Genomic DNA, 25,222 nt, shown 5'->3' with positions numbered 1-25,222 from the left:
AATTTTAAATTGAACATTGCAATTCCGCAGCCCCTAAGTCCACCTAGTTCCCCTTTCCCTGCTTTGCTACCCTTTTATTCCACAGGATATATCACCTTCAGATTCACTATATAATCTACATCTTCATTAGGGCTGTTTGTAATGTCTCTCTCCCCCAGTGTAACATCACCCCATGTCCACTGTCATCAGTGAAATAGTATCAACCATTTATCACGGTGCCTGGCATATACAGGGAATCAATAAATACTAATCAAATGAAAACAAAGATTGCACAGTGCACCCAACTTGGTTCAAGACTTGCTGAATTTACAATTTTCAACATTTAGTTCCAAATTCTTTAAAACACACAAAATAAAAGCATGTTTGATCTAACTTTTTCTATCACTTTGTCCATGTTATGATCAGATGCTTGTTTACATGCAATGAGAAAGAGATGTTCTTACAGTCATGAAAAAGCTCTCTATGTCAACAACATGAAAATGATGTCTTTTATTCAAAGCAATGCAGTATTTTATTTGTCTTTAAACCCCTGCACATTTGGGTATAACTTAAGACAATATTTTTTGTCTGAGGCAATTACCAGTTAATGCGGCAACCATTCTACCACTGGCTACTTTATATTACTTATTATTCTGCTTCACTGGTATGTGGAACTACTTCTACTTTGTTCAACTTGTACACAATGCCTTCTTTCAGGTTACCTTTTGGTAAGCACTAAGATTAGTTAAGACATGAATATTGGAGGAAATGAACTATGAAAAATGCTTCTTTCACAGTTTTCCACAATATATTTGAAAAAAACATTTCAATGCATTTATTCAGACATGATTAGACTTTAAGGTTCTAGGAATAAAGATGTTCAGTGAAAGGCAACCAGTTTCACTGCATGAGAATAAAAGGCATTACCACCCACTACTGTGTCTAACAGCACATTCCAGCTTACGGTTCTTATACTGAAGTTTGAATACCCTCTAGATTATGGCATGATATTTAGCACCCAATTATTTCTTTGTAAATACCAAGGACTGCAATCCCGAAAACATTAAGTCACCGGTGTAAAATTCAATTAGAGTTCTACGATTACTGATTCATAGGTAATTAGTATTGTGGTCAAGAATAAATTTAAGGAATGATTAAAGGAAGCACAGTCAAGCACACTTTGGTTTTTTGTTTCTAACTCAAGACTTTAGTTTCAAGGCTCTCTCTCCTTCAATGCTTTTCATATTGGACCTCAAGTGGGAGGCTCCTTAATCTGTCCTCAGCAATCCAGACTCCAATACCCTTGACATTTTCCAAGCAAGCCATGGCTGTTCTTGACTCTAGGGCCTTTTGCCCATCATACTAGCCGTAGGTCCTTTCATTTTTTTTTTTCATCCAGTCAGTCTTTTCAAGGTTGACTCAAGTTTCCCTTCCTCTCTAAGGTGTTCTTTAATCCCACTAATTGAATAAATGCCTTCCTTCTCTATATGCTCTAGGACTTAACATCTTTATTCTCCTAGCACATTGTGCATTTCTCTATAAAATGGAAATGTTTCAAATGTGTAAGCTTTGTTTAGTAATCCAGATAATGAACCCACAAATATAAGAACTATGACAAGTCCTTCTTTTGCATATTTACTAAATAGCTGCCATGGTATGCGAAGTAAAGATGTATTAAATTCTTAAGGATGAGGAGGAGGGACATGAGCAAGATGGTGGAATAAAAGTTCCCCAGCTCCAGTCTATCTCATAGAAATCCAACTAGCAACCATTCACAGACAAGAAAACCTTTGTGAATATTCCAGAACTTGGGAGTGAGTCTGAGACATGCTCTTGGATCACAGAACTGACAAAAGTCACATTACAAAAAAAATAGAAATGGTTTCATGTTGACTGTATTGTCCCTCCCACAAACCACCATAGTGCCACACAGAGAGGATTCCCCCAGGCCCATGGTTTCTACAGTGGGAAAGAGATCTGGAGGTGAACATCCAGCTTTCCCAGCATTCCAAGATGCTTGGCAGGAGGCCCACTTCTGCCTTGCCTTGGGAGTATTAGCAGGGCTAGAACATCTGAGATCAGCTAGAAACAAAGAAGAGAAAATGGAGCTCACAGCAACCTCTGCATTCCAGCCAGTGGAGGCACCCAATCAGAGAGACCAACAAATAGCATCACGGTTGAGAGATCTGCCAAGCTCAAGTCCCTAGCCAGATCTGCCACCCAGCCTCAGAGCTTGGCATACTTCCCCAGGCTGAGAGGCAAGCCCAGATCCCTGCATATCTGCAGAGCAGAGCATGTAGTCCAATCCAATCATAGCAGTGATTGCCCCTGTCCAGCATTGGAGCCCAGCCTGAGGTGCAGGCAGGGAGGCAAGCCCAAAACTACACACAACTGTGGGCACAGCATCTGGCTTTGCCCATCTGAGTGGCTGGCGGAGCAGCAACCCCAGAGACCTTGCCAGCATTGGAGTCCAACCTTCAGCCCCATCCAACTACAGATTTCAAACATGAGTACCATCATGCCAGGGAACCCAGACTGCAACCCTGCCTAATCAGAGGTTATCACAGAGCCCAGCCAGCAGCTGTGCTTGATTGTGCAGCCTAGCCAATGGTCTCACTGGACTGTGAAGCACAACCAGAAGCAATACCTGACTTCATAAAACAGGCAGCAGCCCGTTGTAATTAAAGAACCCAATAGCAAAATCTGCTTGCTCATGGTCACTATCAGCTGGTCCATCCAGAATCTTAGGCTAGACTAAATATTGAAAGTGTCCATCCCCACCAAAGGACATCTGCAAAGGCCAAAAGAGGAAGCCAATTCAAACGCACAGACACCAAGGTAAGGACACAACAGTTACAAAAATACCAAGGAAATAAACACCACAAAAAGAAACTAAGAGAGAAACCTCCAACAATGATCCCTAAAAATACGAAGGTCTACAAAATGACTGACAATTCAGAATAATCCTTCTAAGAAGATCATGGATGTATTAGTTTGTTCTTGCATTGCTATAAAGCCTTGAGAATGGATAATTTATAAAGAAAAAGAGGTTTAATTGGCTCACAGTTCAATAGGCTGTACAGGAAGCATGATGCTACCATCTGCTCAGTTTCTAGAGAGGCCTCAGGAACTTATAATCATGGCAGAAGGCAAAGGGGGAACAGGTACATCACATGGCTAGAGCAGGAGCAAGACAGAGAGAGTGAGGGCGAAGGTGCTACACACTTTTAACAACCACTAGAAAGTGATAGTGAGAACACCCTCACTATCACAAGAACAGCACCAAGGGAATGATGCTAAATCATTCATGAGAACCCACCCCCATGATTCAATCACCTCCCACCAGGCCCCAACTCCACTGGGAATTACAATTTGAAATGAAATTTGGTTTGGGACACAGATCTAAACCATATCAACAGAATTATAAGAAAATATGGATAGAAAAGTAAAACTTGAAAAACAATATACAGACAAAAGAATTAGTTTGACAAAGGAACGGACACTACTTTTAAAAACAGAAATCCTAGAGAAAAAGAATACAATAACTAAACTGAAAAATTTTATTAAAAGCTTGAACATCAGGCTCAAACAAATAGAAGAAACAATCAGTGAGTTCAAAGACAGGACATTTAACATTATCAAGTCACAGGAGCAAAAAGTAAAAAGAATAAAGAAGGCTTATGAAAATTATGGGACACCATCAAAAGACCTAACTTTCATATAATAGGAGATCCAAAGGAGAAGAGAGAGAAAAATGCCCCCCAAAAAAGCATATTTAAGAAAATAATGCCTGAAAGTTTCCCAAATCTGGAGAAAGATGTCAATATCAAGGTACAGAAAATTCAGAGGTTACAATCGAATTCAACCCAAAGAGAGTTCACCAAAACACATCATAAGCAATTATCAAAAATCAAAAACAAAGAATTCTGAAAACCAAAAGAGGTAAGATACATATCACATACAAGCGAGTTACAACATGGCTATCAGTAGATTTCTCAGCAGAAACCCTGCATGCCAGGAGACAGTGGGAAGATACATATTCAAAGTACTGAAGGAAAAAAGCTCCCAATCAAGAATACTTTACCTGGCAAAGTTATCCTTCAGAAATAAGAGAGAAGTAAAATCTTTCCTCACCTCCATCTTCCCCTCAAAATAAGGGAGGTCATCACCATGAGCCTCGTCTTACAGGAATTACAAAAAGGAGTTATTTAAGCTGAGAAACAGTCACTTTCATATGTTAATAACAAAAACATATGAAAGTAAAAAACTCAATGGTATAAATAATACAAAGTTATATTCAGAATACTTTAGTGCTATAAATATGGTGTGTAAAGCAATTTTATCTCTAGTATGATGGTTAAAAAACAAAACTTTAAAAAGCAACTATAACTACAATAAATTGTCAAGGGAGGCCAGGTATGGTGGCTCATGTCTGTAATCTCAGCACTTTGGGACACTGAGGTGGCCAGATCACTTGAGCTCAGGAGTTGAAGACCACCCTGGGAAACACAGTAAGGTACTGTCTCTACTAAAAATACAAAAATTATCTGGGCACAGTTGTGCGTGCCTGTAGTCCCAGCTACTCGGGAAGCTGAGGCATGAGAACTGCTTGAACCTAGGAAGTGGAGGTTGCAGTGAGCTGAGATTACACCACTGCACTATGGCCTGGGTGACAGACCAAGACTCTGTCTCAAAAAAATAATTATTAAAGGATACAAATTATAAAAAGCTGTAAATTGTGAACTCAAAAACATAAAATTAAGGGAGAATAAAAGTTTACAGTTTTTATATGCAGTAATTTATCATCTTGAAGTAGCATCTTGTAAGTAGAAGATGTTTTATGTAGTCTCATGGTAACCACAAACTAAAAATCTATACTAGTTACACAAAACATAAAAAGAAAGGATTCAAAGCATATCGCTACAGAAAATCATCAAACTGCAAAGAAAGATAGCAAGTGAGGAAGAAAAAAAAAAAAAAAGAATCTACAAAACAACCAGAAAATAAATTACAAAATGAAAGTACTGAGTCCTTACCTATCAATAATGACTTTGAATATAAATGAACTAAATTCTCCAATCAAAAGACTTAAAGTAACTGGGTAAAAAAAACAAAACTCAACTATATGTTTCCTACAAGCGACTCATGTCACGCTTATGGACACAAATAGACTAAAAGTAAAGGAATAGAAGATATTTTGTGCAAATAGAAATGAAAAGAGAGCAAGGGGAGATATATTTAAATTAGATAAAATAGAGTATATTAGTCCGTTCTCACACTGCTATCAAGAAATACCTGAGACTGGGCAGTTTATAAAGGAAAGACATTTAATTGACTCACAGTTCAGCATGGCTTCAGAGACCTCAGGAAATTTACAATCATGGTAGACGGCAAAGGGGAAGCAAGGCACCTCCTTCACAGGGCAACAGGACAGAGTGAGTGTAAGCAAGGGAAATGCCAGACGCTTATAAACCATCAGAGCTCATGAGACTCACCCACTATCAAGAGAACTGCATGGGGGAAACCACCCCTATGATCCAAATACCTCCACCTGGTCCCACCCTTCCTTTGTGGGGATTATGGGGATTACAATTTGAGGTGATATTTGGGTGGGGACACAGAGCCAAACCATATCATAGAATTTAAGTCAAAATTGTAAAATGAGAAACAGAAGGTCATAATATACTGATAAAGCACTCTACTCATTAAGAGGATATAACAATTCTAAATATATACGCACCCAATATAATGGCACCTAAATATATAAAGCAAATATTCATAGATATGAAGGAAGAGATAGACTCTAATACAATAACAGGAGAGAACTTCAATACTACACTCTCAGCAGTAGACAGATCATCCACATAGAACATCAATAAGGAAACAACAGAGTTAAATGACACTTTAGAGCAAAGGTACCTAAAAGACATATGCTCAGCATTCCATCCAACAGCAACAGAATACACTTACGTCTCAAGTACACATTAAACATGCTGCAGAACAGATAATATGTTAGGCTACATAACAAGTCTTAACAAATTTAAGAGGATTTAAATAATATAACGTGTTTTTTCAATCACAATGGTATGAAATTAAAAATCAATAACAAGGGTCAGATGTGGTGGTTCATGCCTGTAATCCCAGCACTTTGGGAGGCTGAGGCAGGCAGATCACGAGGTTAGGAGATCGAGACCATCCTGGCTAACATGGTGAAACCCCGTCTCTACTAAAAATACAAAAAATTATCTGGGGGTGGTGGTGGGCACCTGTAGTCCCAGCCACTTAGGAGCTTGAGACAAGAGAATGGCCTGAACCCGGGAGGCGGAGCTTGCAGTGAGCTGAGATAGCACCACCACACTCCAGCCTGGACAACACAGCGAGACTCCATCTCAAAAAAAAAAAAAAGAGAGAGAGAAACCTTGGAAAATTCACAAATATGTGAAATAAACAAAATACTCCTGAACAACCAATAAGTCAAAAAAATCAAAAGATAAACTTGAGACAGACAAATAATGGGACACAGGATACCAAAACTTACAGGATATAGCAAAAAGAGCTCTACAAGGCAAATAATGGAAAAAAAAAAACCTGTATCAATTTTTTTAAAAAAAAACAAAGACAAACCTCAAATCAACAACATAATGTTATACTTCAAAACTAAAAAAAGAAAAAATGAACTAAGCCTAAAGTTAGGAGAAGGAAGGAAGTCATAAAGATCAGAGCAGAAAAAAATGAAATAGAGACTAGAAAAACAATAAAAACCCCTAAGTCTGATTGGGGTGCCTAAAAGTGAAGGGGGAAATGGAACCAAGTTAGAAAACACTCTGCAGGATATCATCCAGGAGAACTTCCCCAACCTAGTAAGGCAGGCCAACATTCAAATTCAGGAAATACAGAGAATGCCACAAAGATACTCCTCGAGAAGAGCAACTCCAAGACACATAATTGTCAGATTGACCAAAGTTAAAATGAAGTAAAAACTGTTAAGGGTAGCCAGAGAGAAAGGTCGGCTCACCCACAAAGGGAAGCCCATCAGACTAACAGCAGATCTTTTGGCAGAAACTCTACAAGCCAGAAAAGAGTGGGGGCCAATATTCAACATTCTTAAAGAAAAGAATTTTCAACCCAGAATTTCATATCCAGCCAAACTAAGTTTCATAAGTGAAGGAGAAATAAAATCCTTTACAGACAAGCAAATGCTTAGAGATTTTGTCACCACCAGGTCTGCCCTACAAGAGACCCTGAAGGAAGCCCTAAACATGGAAAGGAACAACCGGTACCAGCCATTGCAAAAACATGCCAAAATGTAAAGACCAGCGATGCTAGGAAGAAACTGCATCAACTAACGAGCAAAATAACCAGCTAATATCACAATGACAGGATCAAGTTCACACATAACAATATTAACCTTAAAAGTAAATGGACTAAATGCTCCAGTTAAAAGACACAGACTGGCAAATTGGATAAAGAGTCAAGACCCATCAGTTTGCTGTATTCAGGAGACCCATCTCACATGCAGAGACACACATAGGCTCAAAATAAAGGGATGGAGGAAGATCTACCAAGCAAATGGAGAACAAAAAAAAGCAGGGGTTGCAATCCTAGTCTCTGATAAAACAGACTTTAAACCATCAAAGATCAAAAGAGACAAAGAAGGCCATTACATAATGGTAAAGGGATAAATTCAACAGGAAGAGCTAACTATCCTAAATATATATGCACCCAATACAGGAGCACCCAAATTCATAAAGCAAGTCCTTAGAGACTTACAAAGAGACTTAGACTCCCATACAATAATAATGGGAGATTTCAACACCCCACTGTCAACATTAGACAGATCAACAAGACAGAAAGTTAACAAGGATATACAGGAATTGAACTCAGTTCTGCACCAAGCAGACCTAATAGACATCTACAGAACTCTCCACCCCAAATCAACAGAATATACATTCTTCTCAGCACCATATCACACTTATTCCAAAATTGACCACATAATTGGAAGTAAAGCACTCCTCAGCAAATGTACAAGAACAGAAATTATAACAAACTGTCTCTCAGACCACAGTGCAATCAAACTAGAACTCAGGACTAAGAAACTCAATGAAAACCGCTCAGCTACATGGAAACTGAACAACCTGCTCCTGAATGACTACTGGGTACATAATGAAATGAAGGCAGAAATAAAGATGTTCTTTGAAACCAATGAGAACAAAGATACAACATACCAGAATCTCTGGGACACATTTAAAAGCAGTGTGGAGAGGGAAATTTATAGCACTAAATGCCCACAAGAGAAAGCTGGAAAGATCTAAAATTGACACTCTAACATCACAATTAAAAGAACTAGAGAAGCAATAGCAAACACATTCAAAAGCTAGCAGAAGGCAAGAAATAACTAAGATTAGATCAGAACTGAAGGAGATAGAGACACAAAAAACTCTCCAAAAAATCAATGAATCCAGGAGTTGGTTTTTTGAAAAGATCAACAAAATTGATAGACTGCTAGCAAGACTAATAAAGAAGAAAAGAGAGAAGAATCAAATAGACGCAATAAAAAATGATAAAGGGGATATCACCACCAACTCTACAGAAATACAAACTACCATCAGAGAATACTATAAACACCTCTACGCAAATAAACTAGAAAATCTAGAAGAAATGGATAATTTCCTGGACACTTACACTCTCTGAAGATTAAACCAGGAAGAAGTTGAATCCCTGAATAGACCAATAGCAGGCTCTGAAATTGAGGCAATAATTAATAGCCTACCAACCAAAAAAAGTCCAGGACCAGATGGATTCACAGTTGAATTCTACCAGAGGTACAAGGAGGAGCTGGTACCATTCCTTCTGAAACTATTCCCATCAATAGAAAAAGAGGGAATCCTCTCTAACTCATTTTATGAGGCCAACATCATCCTGATACCAAAGCCTGGCAGAGACACAACAAAAAAAGAGAATTTTAGACCAATATCCCTGATGAACATCAATGCAAAAATCCTCAATAAAATACTGGCAAACTGAATCCAGCAGCACATCAAAAAGCTTATCCACCATGATCAAGTGGGCTTCATCCCTGGGATGCAAGGCTGGTTCAACATACGCAAATCAATAAACATAATCCAGCATATAAACAGAACCAAAGACAAAAACCACATGATTATCTCAATAGATGCAGAAAAGGCCTTTGACAAAATTCAACACCCCTTCATGCTAAAAACTCTCAATAAACTAGGTATTGATGGAATGTATCTCAAAACAATAAGAGCTATTTATGACAAACGCACAGCCAATATCATACTGAATGGGCAAAAACTGGAAGCATTTCCTTTGAAAACTGGCACAAGACAGGGATGCCCTCTCTCACCACTCCTATTCAACATAGTGTTGGAAGTTCTGGCTAGGGCAATCAGGCAAGAGAAAGAAATCAAGGGTATCCAGTTAGGAAAAGAAGAAGTCAAATTGTCCCTGTTTGCAGATGACATGATTGTATATTTAGAAAACCCCTTGTCTCAGCCCAGAATCTCCTTAAGCTGATAAGCAACTTCAGCAAAGTCTCAGGATACAAAATTAATGTGCAAAAATCACAAGCATTCTTATACACCAGTAACAGACAGAGAGCCAAATCATGAATGAACTTCCATTCACAATTGCTTCAAAGACAATAAAATACCTAGGAATCCAACTTCCAAGGGATGTAAAGGACCTCTTCAAGGAGAACTACAAACCACTGCTCAGCGAAATAAAAGAGGACACAAACAAATGGAAGAACATACCATGCTCATGGATAGGAAGAATCAATATCGTGAAAACGGCCATACTGCCCAAGGTAATTTATAGATTCAATGCCATCCCCATCACGCTACCAATGACTTTCTTCACAAAATTGGAAAAAACTGCTTTAAAGTTCATATGGAACCAAAAAAGAGCCCGCATTGCCAAGACAATCCTAAGTCAAAAGAACAAAGCTGGAGGCATCACGCTACCTGACTTCAAACTATACTACAAGGCTACAGTAACCAAAACAGCATAGTACTGGTACCAAAACAGAGATATAGACCAATGGAACAGAACAGAGTCCTCAGAAATAATACCACACATCTATAGCCATCTGATCTTTGACAAACCTGAGAAAAACAAGAAATGGGGAAAGTATTCCCTATTTAATAAATGGTGCTGGGAAAATTGGCTAGCCATAAGTAGAAAGCTGAAACTGGATCCTTTCCTTACTCCTTATATGAAAATTAATTCAAGATGGATTAGAGACTTTAATGTTAGACCTACTACCATAAAAAGCCTAGAAGAAAACCTAGGTAATACCATTCAGGACACAGGCATGGGCAAGGACTTCATGTCTAAAACACCAAAAGCAACAGCAACAAAAGCCAAAATTGACAAATGCGATCTAATTAAACTAAAGAGCTTCTGCACAGCAAAAGAAACTACCATCAGAGTGAACAGGCAACCTACAGAATGGGAGAAAATTTTTGCAATCTACTCATCTGACAAAGGGCTAATATCCAGAACCTACAAAGAACTCAAACAAATTTACAAGAAAAAAAAAAACAACCCCATCAAAAAGTGGGCAAAGGATATGAACAGACATTTCTCAAAAGAAGACGTGCATACAGCCAACAGACACATGAAAAAATGCTCGTCATCACTGGCCATCAGAGAAATGCAAATCAAAACCACAATGAGATACCATCTCACACCAGTTAGAATAGCAATCATTAAAAAGTCAGGAAACAACAGATGCTGGAAAGGATGTGGAGAAATAGGAACACTTTTACACTGTTGGTGGGATTGTAAACTAGTTCAACCATTATGGAAAACAGTATGGCAATTCCTCAAGGATCTAGAACTAGAAGTACCATATGATCCAGCCATCCCATTACTGAGTATATACCCAAAGGATTATAAATCATGCTGCTATAAAGACACATGCACACGTATGTTCATTGTGGCACTATTCACAATAGCAAAGACTTGGAATCAACCCAAATGTCCATCAGTGACAGACTGGATTAAGAAAATGTGGCACATATACACCATGGAATACTATGCAGCCATAAAAAAGGATGAGTTTGTGTCCTTTGTAGGGACATGGATGCAGCTGGAAACCATCATTCTCAGCAAACTATGGCAAGAACAGAAAACCAAACACCGCATGTTCTCACTCATTGGTGGGAACTGAACAATGAAATCACTTGGACTCGGGAAGGGGAACATCACACACCGGGGCCTATTATGGGGAGGGGGGAGAGGGGAGGGATTGCACTGGGAGTTATACCTGATGTAAATGACAAGTTGATGGGTGCTGACGAGTTGATGGGTGCAGCACACCAACATGGCACAAGTATACATATGTAACAAACCTGTACATTGTGCACATGTACCCTAGAACTTAAAGTATAATAATAAAAAATAAATAAATAAATAAATAAAATAAAAAATAAAGACAAACCTCAAATCAACAACCTAATGTTATACTTCAGAACTAAAAAAAGAAAAAATGAACTAAGCCTAAAGTTAGGAGAAGGAAGGAAGTCATAAAGATCAGAGCACAAAAAAATGAAATACAGACTAGAAAAACGATAAAAAAGATTAATAAAACTATGAGTCGGTTTTTCAAAAAGGTAAAATTTACAAAACATCAGCTAGACTAAGAAAAAAAGAGAAGACTCAAATAAATAATATCATAAATGAAAGGGCAGACTTTAAAACCGATAATATAGAAACACAAAAACAAGGGAGGATTATGAACCACTATACACCAACAAATTTTATAGCTGAGGAAATGAATGAATTCCTACACATATAGAACCTACCATGACTGAGTCACGAAGAAATAGAAAATCTGAACAGACCAGCGATGACTAAGGAGACTGAATCATTAACAAGAAACTTCTCAACAAAGAGAAGCTCAGGACATGATGGCTTCATTGCTGAATTATACCAAACATAAGAAGAACTAATACCAATTCTGCTCAAACTCTCCCCAAAAAACTGAAGTAGAGGGAACACTTCCAAACTCATATCATAAGGCCAATGTTACCCTGATAACAAAAGAACACAAGGACACAAGAAAATAACATTAAAGGCCAATATCCCTAATGAATATAGATGCAAAAATCCTCAATAAAATACTAGCAAAAAAGAAAAAAAAAAACCCTGAATTCAACGACACATTAAAATGATCAGCTAACCATGATCGAGAGGAATTTATTCCTGGGATGCAAGGGTGTTTCAACACATGCAAATCAATAAATGTGATACAACACATTAATAAAATGAGGAACAAAAACCATATGATTATCTCAATAGATGCAGAAAAGTCATTTGCCAAAATTCAACATAATTTCATAATAAAAACTCTTAACAAATTAAGTATAGAAAAAAAATGTACCATAACATAATAAACACCATGTATGACAAGCCCACAGGTAAAATCCTACTCAATGGTGAAAAGCTGAAAGCTTTTCTTCTAAGATTTGAAATTAGACAAGGATATCCACTCTCAACACTTATTTTCAACATAGTACTGGAAGTCCTAGCCAGAGTAATTTGGCAAGATAATGGGGGAAAAAGGCATCCCAGTAGGATGAAGTAGAAGGAAGAAGTAGAATTGTCTCTGTAAGCTGATGACATAATCTATATACAGAAAACCCTAAGGATTCTACATACAAAAAAAACTGAATTGATAGATGAATTAAGTAGAGTTGAATAAAATCAACATTCAGAAATCATCTGTGTTTCCATACAGTAGTAACAAACTATTCAAAAAAGAGTTTTTTGGTTTTTTTGAGACAGAGTCTCACTCTGTTGCCCAGGTTGGAGTGCAATGGCAAGATCTCAGCTCACTGCAACCTCTGCTTCCCAGGTTCACGCATTTCTCCTGCCTCAGCCTCCTGAGTAGCTGGGATTACAGGTGCTCGCCAGCAAGCCCAGCTAATTTTTGTATTTTTTGTAGCGATGGAGTTTCACCATGTCGGTCAGGCTGGTCTCGAACTCCTGACCTCAGGTGATTCCCCTGATTACAAGTGTGAGCTACCACACCCAGCCCAAAAAAGAAATTTTTAAGAATCTCATTTATAATAGCAATAAAAATAAAATAATTAGTATTCATTTATCCAAGGAGGCAAAAGATGCATACACTGAAAGCTATAAAACACTGATGAAAGAAATTAAAGAAAACATGAAAAGAAAGATATCCTGTGTTCTCGGATTGGAAGAATTAATAGTGTTAAAATGCCCATACTACCCAAAACAATCTACAGAGTCAAGCAATTCCTATCAAAATGCCAATGTCATTTCTCACAGAAATAGAAAAACCAATCCGAAAATCTGTATGGAACCACAGAAGACTCCAAATAGCCAAAGCAATCTTGAGCAATAAATAACAACAACAACAAAGCTGGAGGCATCACACTACCTGACATCAAAATACACCAAAAAATTATATTAATCAAAACAGCATGGTATTGGCACAAGAGCTGATACATTAGCCAGAGGAACAGGATAGAGTTCAGAAATAAACTCATCCATTTACAGACAATTGATTTCAATAAAGGTGCCTAAATTACGCAATAGGAGAAAGGATGGTCTCTTCATTAAATGGTATTGAGAAAAGTGGCTATTCATAAACAGAAAAAAATGAAATTGGGTTTTTATCATATACCATAAAAATAATATACTCAAAATGGATAAAAGACTTAAATATAAAACTTGAAGCTATAAAACTACTAGAAAATACAGGAGGAAAGCTTCCTGACATCAGTCTTAGCAAAGATTTCTTGGATATGACAATAAAAGCACAAGCAACCAAGACAAACGGGATTACATCAAACTAAAATGTTTCTGCACAGCAAACTAAACAATCAACAAAGTAAAGAAACAATCTACAGAATGAAAGAAAATATCTGCAAACCATACATCTGATAAGGGATCGATATCCAAAATATATAAAGAACACAAATAACTCAATAGCAAGAAAAATAAGTTGATTAAAAAACAGGCAAAGGACCTAACCAGATATTTCTCAAAATAAGACATAAAAATGGTCAACAAGTTGATGGAAAAAAATGCTCAACATTACTAATTAGGGAAATGCCAGTTCAAACTACAATGAGATATCACTTCACAACTGTTAGAATGATTTTTATCAAAAAGATGAAAGTTAATAAGTGCTGCCGAGGATGTGGAGAAAAGGGTACCCTTGTACACTGCTGGTGGATATGTAAATTAGTATAACCACTATAGAAAATGTATGGAATTTCCTAAAAAAACTAAAAATAGAACTACCATTTTTTGATCCAGCAGTCCCACTACTCAGCATAAATCAAGGAATTGAAATCAGAATTTCAAAGAGATATATACACTCCCAAGTTTATTGCAGCATTATTCACAATAGACAAGATATGGAATCAACCTATGTATCCATTGAAGGATAAAGGGATAAAGAAAATGTGTTATGTATATACCTTGTTATGTATATACTATTCAGCCTTGAAAAATAAGGAAATTCTGTCATTTGTGACAACATGGATAAACCTGGAGGACATTGTATTAAGTTGTATTAAGCTAAATAAGCCAGGCACAGAAAGACAAAATGGCATGATTTCACTTACAGGTAGAATCTAAAAAAGTCAAACTCAGAAGTACAGAGTACAACGGTAGTTAGGAGAGGCTGGGCGAGAGTGGGAAAAGAGAATTGGGGAGATATTGTTCAAAGGATACAAAGTTTCATTTAAACAAGAAGAATACTTTCTAGTGATCAGTTGCAGAGCATAGTGACTATAGTTAATAATGTATATTTCAAAATTGGTAAGAGAGTATATTTCAAATGTTCACCACAAAAAACAAGTGAGGTCATGGCTATGTTAATTAGCTTGTTTTAATCATCTACATTGTGCATGTGTGTGTGTGTATTTTGATATATATGTCAAAATACCACATTGTATCTCATAAATATATACAATTATGATTTGTCAATTAAAAATATAAAAAATTAAAATTAAAATTATTTGGGGGTCACAAAATCTCTTAAAGATGAATGAAATGGTAAGCAAAAGTAATACAGGAACTAAAAATAAGGTAAATCAAGGATGGTAGGCCTGATATACTTAGTATTTTTAAGACAAATCTACATATAAAATTGGTTTTTGTTTCTTTTACTTCGGGCAAGTTGAAATATTAAAAATAAATAATAAACGTTAAAACATTTAAAATGTTAAACAATTAAATACTTAAAATACAAGAATTTTATGTACTCAAAGTTGGTAAAAATAGATTATCTTCTATCTAAATAATTTAAAACACATTAAAAGGCTTTTGCACCAAAACATTTTTAAAAATTCAAAGTAAATAACAACTGATATTATAACAAAATAAAATACACATTATTTTAGATGATACTGACCGAAAATGCTAGAACCCATTCCATTCTCTTTCACAATTTAACAAAAATTCAAAAATCGTCTCATAAAACAGTTTGTAGAAAAACACAGCGTTCTCAGTTACCATAGATACACAACATTCTGCTTCATCATGCATCATTCCATATTCCATTCAACTTCAAGTAAAAGAAATAAACTCCTTTATTATGTAACACATATGCCAAAAAATCTATGCCAAAAAAGGTACAGAAAAGGGCTTGAGTACATTTCTGTGGCTGTTTGGTGTTCAAAAATAATAAAGTGTGTTAGGTTTTTTTTTGTTTTTTTTTTTGAGACAAGTGTCTCGCTCCGTGGCCAAGCGATACAGTTGGAGTGCAGTGGCATGATCTCAACTCACTGCAACCTCTGCCTCCCAGTTAAAGTGATTCTCCTGCCTCAAGTCGTCTGAGTAGCTGGAATCACAGACAGGTGTGAGCCAGCACACCGGGCTTGAAGTGTATTAGATTTTCCTGATATGGTGCCTCAAGAATTACTTTTTGGTATATGTAAGAGAAAGCCCACATATCCATAGCTTTAACCAGGGGTCCCCAACCCCTGGGGCCATGGATTGGTACTGGTCCTTGGCCTGTGAGGAACCCTGCATACAGCAGGAGGTGAATGGTGGGGTGAGAGAGCACCACTGCCTAAGCTCCGCCTCCTTTCAGATCAGTGGTGGCATCAGATGCTCACAGGAGCCCGAACCCTATTGTGAACTGTGCATGCGAGGGATCTCGGTTGTGCTCTCCTTATGAAAATCTAATACCTGATGATCTGAGGTGGAACAGTTTCATCCGGAAACCATCCTTCTGGTCCGTGGAAAAGTTGTCTTCCACAAAACTGGTACCTAGTGCCAAAAAGGTTGGGTACTGTTGCTTTAAATAGTATAGGTGGTTTTTTTTCCCCCTTATTTAACAAAAAGTTCAGAAGTAGTCTGCTACACCAGCAGCTCAAAGATGTCAGGGTAAAGGTCATCACAACTCAACCTTCTCCTAGTGGTTGCAAAATGGTTTCTGTGGCTTTGCACATCTGGAAAAGGAAAGGTAAAGGGTGAAGGGTAAAGACTGAAGGGCAAAGAGAAAGTATCAAGTGAGTTGAATCCCCTTTTAGGGGGCTTTCCTGCAAGTTCCTGCCGATAGCATATTAATTATCCTATTTGCATCTCAACTCACTTAAACTATATTAAATGTCCAGCTCCATCTACAAGGTAAGATATAGTTTTAAAACTGTGTCTCATGTTGCCCTAAATAAAATCAAGGTTCTATTACTAAGAAAGTAGAAATGTATATTGGATGAGCATCTGGCAGTCTCCATCAGATACAGTCATAATAAGTCACTGCTCTTTCTCCAGTAAAGTACTACTGTGTTATTATATTCTAAGTAATTTGACATATACAATTCATATTATGCAATTATGCAATTGTATATAAGTATACAATTTAAAATATATTTTATTGTATTAATATATATTTAAGGTGTAAGAAATAATCCTTCAAATATTTTCATATGTAGCTAGATAGATACATAGATATGAATAGATAGGCAGGCTGGCAGATAGATATAAATGGCAAAAAGATAAACATTTATTTCTGTGCCTGGCTAAAGAACAAATTGGAACTAATGTTCTCAACAAGGAAAATCAATGACCATGTTAATTGATGATATATGCAGTCCATTTGTGAAAGACAATCATTAATTGATATAAGAAAGACAACATGTCTCATATGTATGTTAGTGTGGGTGAAGAAAGGTATGAAATAGGAGAGATAGGAAATGTTGAAATATTTCTAGACATTTAACTACATTACTAACACCATAAAAGTTTACCTAAACAAAATAACAAGCCTAATATATCTATTTGTTTGTCTGAAAAGGATTTTATTTCTCCTTCACTTATGAAGCTTAGTTGCCAGATAAGAAATTCTGGGTTGGAAATTCTTTTCTTTAAGAATGTTGAATATTAGCCTCCAATCTCTTCTGGCTTGTAGGGTTTCTGCTGAGAGGTCTACTGTTAGTCTGATGGGCTTCCCTTTGTAGGTGACCTGGCCTTTCTCTCTGGCTGCCCTTAACATGTTTTTCCCTTAATGTCTACCTTGGAGAATCTGATGATTATGTGTCTTGGGGTTGATCTTCTCATGGAGTATCTTACTGGGGTTCTCTGAAGTTCCTGAATTTGAAGGTTGCCTCTCTTGCTATGTTGGGTAAGTTCTCCTGGATGATATCCTGAAGTATGTTTTCCAACTTGATTCCATTCTCCCTGTCTCTTTCAGGTACACCAATCAGACATAGGTTTGGGCTTTCTACATAATCCCATAATTCTCGGAGGTGTTGTTCATTTATTTTCATTCTTTTTTCTATAATCTTTTCTGCCTGTCTTATTTCAGCAAGACAGTCTTCAAGCTCTGAAATTCTTTTCTCTGCTTGGTCTACTTACTATTGAGACTTGTCGTTGCATTGTGAAGTTCTATGCAGCCATAAAAAGCAATGAGATCACGTCCTTTGCAAGGACATGGATGGAGCTGGAAGCCATTATCCCCAGCAAACTAACACAGGAACAGAAAACCAAACACTGCATGTTCTCACTTGTAAATGGGAGCTGAACAAAGAGAACACATGGACACAGGGAGGGGACAGCATCAGGATAAATAGCTAATGCATGTGGGGCTTAATATCTAAGTGATGGGTTGACAGGTGCAGCAAACCACCATGGCACATGTTTACCTATGTCACACCTGCATGTCCTACACAGGTATCCCAGAATTAAAATCAAATCAAATTACATTTTTTAAAACTCCATTAATGATTAACTATTCTTCCCTGCTCAAAGCACTGTCCCGATTTCATTATTTCACTACTTTCAAATAATCAGCTTTCATATATCTTTAGAATCATATTTCTCTATTAATACAAGAAAAGGAATAAAGTTAAATGGGTTATTATTACAGTTATTTTCATGAACATTATAATTGTTGCAGAATATCACTAACGTTTTGGAAACATGGTTAAAGAAATTAAAACTTTTTTTTTTTTTTGAGAAAGGGTCTTGCTGTGTCGCTCGGGCTAGAGTGCAGTGGCGTGAACATGGCTCACTATAACCTGAAATTGCTGGGCTCAAGTGATCATCTTACCTCAGCCTCATGAGTAATAGGGACCACAGGTGCATGCCATCTTACCAAGATACTTTTCAAATTTTTTGTGAAGATAAGGGGTCTCCCTCTGTTTCCCAGACTGACTCCTGGGCTCAAGTGATCATCTTACCTCAAAAGTTCTGGGATTATAGGTATGAGTCACCATGCCTAGCCAAAACACTTTCTTACAGATTAAAATAATAAATTCCTTTTGGACAAATATTAACATTCTAAAAAACATTTTATTGAAATATAATAAAGCCAAAGAAAAGGGAACATGGATGAATTTTCTCAAATTGAATCCCTCCATGTAACTAGCACTCAGGTCAATAAATTATATCTCAGAAGTCACTACCTCTCCATCCAAGAATAACTTGCATTCACTAATTTTGTTTGGTTCTGTTTCTAATATAAACAAATTCATATAATAAAAACTGTTTGTGATCTTTGTGGCTGGTTTCATTCAACTTTACATCTGTGAAATTCAAACATGTTATGAGGTAGATTTGTAGAGTCTTCATTCACATTGCTGTATAGTATTCCATTGTGTGACTAGACCACAGTTTACTTATTCATGTTACTTCTGATGGATTTGGGTATTTTCCAGTTTTTTTACTATTATAAATAATGCTGCTATTAATATTCTAGTATATGTCTTTTGTCAAGTACATACATATTTCAGTAGGGCATATACGTAGGTGCAGAATGGCTGAGAATAAGGCACGCATATATTTAGTGTTCTTAGATATTGCCAAATAGTTTTCCAAAATGGTTGTACCCATTTATATTCATATTAGTAGTATACATCAGTTTCATTATTCCACCATTCTTGTAAACACTTTTTATTTTCTGTTTCATTTAAGGCATTCCATTGGATGTGTAATAGTATAGCATTGTTGTTTTATTTTTGCAGTCCCCTGATGACTAAATAAACTAAGCCCCTTTTTATTTATTTTTTATTTTTGAGATGAAGTCTTGCTCTTGTTCAAGTGATTCTCCTGCCTCAGCCTCCTGAGCAGCTGGGATTACAGGCACCTGCCACCATGCCTGGCTAATTTTTGTATTTTTAGTACAGACGGGGGTTTCACCATGTTGGCCAGACTAGTCTGGAACTCCTGACCTCAGGTGATCCGCCACCTCGGCCTCCCAAAGTGCTGGGATTACAGGCGTGAGCCACCACGCCCAGCCCTAAGCCTCTTTTTATATGTTAGTTGGCCACTATGAAGTCAACTTTTGTTAAATATCTGTTCAAGTATTTTACCCATTGGTCCATTTGAAGTCAGCCCTTATTGATTCATAGTTCTTTATCTATTCTGGGTATGAGTCTTTTGTTCAACATATGAATTTCAATTATCTTCCCCAACCTGGAGTGCCTTTTCACCTACACACTGCTCTCTTCTGATGAACAGAAGTTCTTAATTTCAATGAAGCCCAATTTTAAAATATTTTGTTTTTTATGCCTTTTCGTTTCCTATTTAGAAAATCTTTACCTATTCCCAACTATCAAAAATGTTCCTACAACTTCTTTTGAAAATTTCATTGTTTTACCTTTTATTTGTATATTTACAATCCTTCTGGAGTTAATTTCATAAATGGGGTAAAATAAGGGACAAGATTCTTTTTCACCCCATATGACTATCTACTTGATACTGCACCATTTATTGAATTGGTGATTTTTTCCCCATTGCACTGCTCTAGCTCCTTTTGACACGAATCAGACTGATCATACAGGGTGGGTGTTTCTGGTCTCTTTCTTCTGTTCCACTAGTCATCTTGTACCAATACCACACTGTATTAATCACCATGGTTCAACAGTATCCTCAATATCTGATCATCTAAGTTCTCCAATTGCATTCTTCTTCAAGATCACCTTCACTTTGCATTTTATACACATCTTGAAATCAGCTTGAGAGTCCCCCTCTGTTCCCCTAAAATGGCACTGTTAAGATTTTGATTTTTTAAAAACTTTTTTATTTTTAAGATTTTGATTTTTATAATTATGGTGATTCTATAGATTTGAGAACTGCTATTTTATAACATGGAGACTTCAAGTCCATACACATGATATATCCCTCAACTTATTCAGGTCTTCTTTAGTTTCTCTCAACAACATTTTCTAGTTTCAGAACAGACACCTTGTGCATCTTTTGTTAGATTTATTCCTTGGGTAAGTGATGCTTTTTGATATTATAAATGCCATTTTCTCCAAGTCTTATTTTGTATTTGTGCTGCTGGGTAGGAATAAAATGCATTTGTAAAGTGTATTTCTATATCTGTATACAAAATTTATTCGTAGATTTATTTATATTTAGTGACCTAAGTTCATTACCAATAACATTTTAACAAGTAAACATTTTAAGAAACTCATAGTCACACAAAGATGTCACAATGCAGATAAATGCGTAACTCACTGGGCTACCGTAGATGACTCTCCTCTGTGCTCTCTTAATGACCTATGAACTCCACTAGTTACACCATCTATTATAATCACACACCTTTATGCATTGGTCTATCACATAAGCCACAAACATGCCTACAAATAATCTGTGTATTTCCAGAATCTACAACAGTGGCCAGTAGAGAGCAGGTATTCATAAATTTTTTATGAATAAATGAAAAAAGAAATCCAGTCTGTTGAATCCTTTGACCAGCCAGTAAGTCAATAAAACAGTCCCTGTATTAAAAAATAACAATGTTACTATTTTCGCAAATCAGCCAAGTAGAGACATAATGACATGTTTTCCAGCCTGACATTCTCAGTAGATGATTATTTTGCTTATTTTCTTTCTGCAAAAGAGATTAGTCACTGATGAATATTAGTAGGAAAAAGGTTCACTTACTATCCAGTTAAGCACCTAAAGATACAAGGTTTTTTTTAAGTGTTTTGCTTATTTTTTGTTTTTCAAAGCCAAATACTTACACATATTCTTTGGAAGCCGTTATTTAGAATTCATTAATTATCATAATAGAAGCTATTTAAACATTTAAAGGTATTCTAAAATTTTACCTCTGCTACTTAATCTTATTTAAAGACAATATTTAATAGAGACATTTCTCTATTATCATCAACAATTAACCGAGAGAAAATGCTTCTATTTATATTGGGTCTTTTATTATCATAAAAGTAGTCTTTAAAAGCTTATTTAAAATTACATGAGCTACTACAAGCCTAAAAAGACAGTAAGACAAAGGTCCAAGTCATAATGAATGGTTTGTATGATGATTGGTTTTGTTCGTTAAGTCTATTTCTTATCCAATGACACATGACACAAACATATCCAGATAGCATTCTTGCTTCCTTGTAAGTTGAGAATTCTTTTCATTAATTCAATAGCAATAATAGGATAATGCACTAAAACTTAAAATCTCTAAGAATGCAAAGAACTGACTAGTCAGTTTCAATTGTGCTAGAAGCCAGGATAAACCCTACTTGTCAATAGCAGCGCTTTTTCAGAACTTTGTTTTCATGACAAACCAGTGGGCTTTCCAGGTATAAAGTTAGCATCATACATCTAATGACTGTTAAAAAGAAAAGGAGAATTTAAAGCCAGATATTTAGCAGCAAATAGCATTTAATAAGGATGTATTTTCAAGAGGAGAAAAACCAACTAGGAAAGTCAAGTGGCCAGTGGAAGCCCCAGGAGGAACAGTTAGCTGACATTCATATTGTTGGTATACAAGATTTAAAAGTTTTACTTTAATAGAATTGCTGCCAATACTTCAGAGAACATAGCTGTCTTTTTCAGTCATTTATGTGTTTCACAGAGAATAGGTAAATATAGAACACTATTTCTTTGAAAAACATGATTTTATATATATATATACACATAGAAATAATTCTAACTGCATTTTCACAATTAAAATATGTACATTTTACACAGTTAGTTGCTGAAAGCTAAACTTATAATAAATTTCACCATTTCAGTATAAATTAGGTTATTATTTAAGCAATGTTAAATAAGATAAATGTTCTTCAAAGTGAAAGAAAGAGTATGCAGCAATTTTTTTAAAAGTTTGTCTGTTACATTTTGTCTCATGGGCCTCATTTTTGAAACAGCAATTCTCTTTCTAAAACAAACTCAAAGCTTTTATTTTTTAATTCAAAATCCCACTGTCTGCAATCTGCAGCAGTTTCCAAATGGAAAAAGATGCCCTACAGCTCTGCTGGCTTTTACACAAAATATTTCTGTAAGAAGAGAAAAGCAGTTCAAAATAAGAACAGAAAAGGAAGACTTAAAAATATAGACTATAGAAAAATCCAAACACATTATGATTCTCCAAATAATGAATCTGCTGATTGGTTTTTCTTTTAGAATTTGAGTTATAGCAGATTCACATTTTTTAATCAACTGATAATCTGGAATCAAAGACATAAGCTACCATGTTTGACATATATACTTTAATATTTTACCATTTGTTCAAATTTGTCATGTAAGAATTACTTGATTTGTGAATGAGCCTAGCTATAAGGATTATGTTCTAAATGGGGTCCCTTATTACTACACTCACACCAAAGGTGCTTTCTTTATTTCAGAAACCCAACTGCACTTGGCAAAACTACATATAATTGAAACCACTGAAGAACATTTCTTCAACAGAAGACGACCAAAAGAATTTCCTGTTCATTAGTTGCTGTTACTATTCGTTTTCAAGGAATCTGAATCTAGCACAGGAGACAGACAGATCAGGCCTGGTGAGGGCTGCTCAGAAAGATGGGACATAGGAATCAGGTATGTGGGGGGAATTTGGGGGATCCTAGAGGCACGCGCCAAACTGGGTTCATTGGATCATTTAACCAGTCCATAGCAATGTAATACCAAGAGGGTAGGAACACACGGAACACATGAACTCTTAGGTAAGGAAGAAGGAGACTCAAGTAGGTCTGGCAGAATTGAAGAAGTAAGATCGAATACAGACCATGAGCCAGGCATTCAACAGAACAGTCAGAGATGATATGAGGAGTGGACCAATTAAAAGGGTAGTTCCAGAACCAATTCCACAAACAGGATCTTTCATCCCTGGCTATCCTTATCTGGTAACAGTCTCATTTTGTCTGGATAGGGTTCTTAAGGTTTCTGAGATTATATTATCTCCAGGGCTTTCAGTTCTCCCACAGAAATAGGAGATTCTTTTTTTAACTTAAAAAAATTAATCATTTCTCCATTTTCTCCAATTTTTTGACATGTATTTTAAATTTTTTCCTCATTAATAACATCACAATAAACATCCATCAGCACACATCTCGCACACTGTATTTTTTAAAAATAAAGTCTTGAACTTCCTCTTTTTCCAGCTGGAACCATGGAGGGTGCAGAAGAGAAGAAGAAGGTTCCTGCTGTGCCAGAAACCCTTAAGAAAAGGCGAAGGAATTTCGCAGAGCTGAAGATCAAGCGCCTGAGAAAGAAGTTCGCCCAAAAGATGCTTCGAAAGGCAAGGAGGAAGCTTATCTATGAAAAAGCGAAGCACTATCACAAGGAATATAGGCAGATGTACAGAACTGAAATTCGAATGGCGAGGATGGCAAGAAAAGCTGGCAACTTCTATGTACCTGCTGAACGCAAATTGGCGTTTGTCATCAGGATCAGAGGTATCAACGGCGTGAGCCCAAAGGTCTACGGTATTGCAGCTTCTTCGCCTTCGTCAAATCTTCAATGGAACCTTTGTGAAGCTCAACAAGGCTTCAATTAACATGCTGAGGATTGTAGAGCCATATATTGCATGGGGGTATCCCAATCTGAAGTCAGTAAATGAGCTAATCTACAAGCGTGGTTATGGCAAAATCAATAAGAAGCGAATTGCTTTGACAGATAACGCTTTGATTGCTCGATCTCTTGGTAAATATGGCATCATCTGCATGGAGGATCTGATTCATGAGAGCTATACTGTTGGAAAACGCTTCAAAGAGGCAAATAACTTCCTGTGGCCCTTCAAATTATCTTCTCCACGAGCTGCAATGAAGAAAAAGACCACCCATTTTGTAGAAGGTGGAGATGCTGGCAACAGGGAGGACCAGATCAACAGGCTTATTAGAAGAACAAACTAAGGTGTCTACCATGATTATTTTTTGAGTCTCATCAGCTTAATAAACAGTACCTTCTCTCAAAATGAAAATAAATAAATAAATAAATAGTCTTAGGAGTAGAATCAACAGGTAAATGGACACACAGTGTTAAAATGATCCTTCAAAAAGGTTACACAACTTCACATGCCCAGCAGAAATGCATGTCACTACCTGTTTCCTTAGGCCTTCATGAATTTCTATCTGTGAGTTAGGTGGAAAATAGCTTATTGCTGTTTTAATTTTTTTAAACTTTACCAGTGAAAATAAAGATTTATTATGGTCAATTTCTACCAAAAATTACATTGGAATTTTGAAAGAAATTGCATTGAATTTATAGGTCAATTATGGGAGAATTACCATCTTGACAATATTGAGCTTTGTAATCCATAAACAGAGAATAGCTCTCCTCTTATTTAGATATTTTTAACATTTATCTCAGGAATATTTTGTTTTTAATGCTTAAGTCTTCAATTTATTTTGTTTACTTGTAAATATTTTATTCTTCTCAATGTCATTATGAATTAAATGGCTTTCTTAATTTCATTTTCAAATATTTCACATAGTACATAAAAGTGCAATTTTTACGTATTTTATCCTGTAAGCTTGTTTAAATCAGGTAT

General features: G+C 36.3%; 1 protein-coding gene and 1 pseudogene across 12 annotated transcripts in view; one reads left to right on the top strand and one right to left on the bottom strand.

Annotated features, from left to right (window-relative positions):
- CEP112 (centrosomal protein 112) overlaps positions 1-25,222 on the bottom strand; it is a 564,728-nt gene that overhangs the window by 299,455 nt on the left and 240,051 nt on the right. The window lies entirely within an intron of this gene.
- On the top strand, positions 23,828-24,609 carry LOC117067400 (annotated as a pseudogene). Its single transcript, XR_004430728.1, has one exon. The product of XR_004430728.1 is annotated as a 60S ribosomal protein L7-like (transcript).

The sequence above is a fragment of the Trachypithecus francoisi genome, unplaced genomic scaffold (genome assembly GCF_009764315.1).
Source record: "Trachypithecus francoisi isolate TF-2019V2 unplaced genomic scaffold, Tfra_2.0 Lachesis_group20, whole genome shotgun sequence".
In the NCBI taxonomy this organism is placed as follows: Eukaryota; Metazoa; Chordata; class Mammalia; order Primates; family Cercopithecidae; genus Trachypithecus; species Trachypithecus francoisi.
The sequence above is the reverse complement of the archived record's forward strand: the minus strand, read 5'-3'. Positions and strand labels throughout refer to the sequence as shown.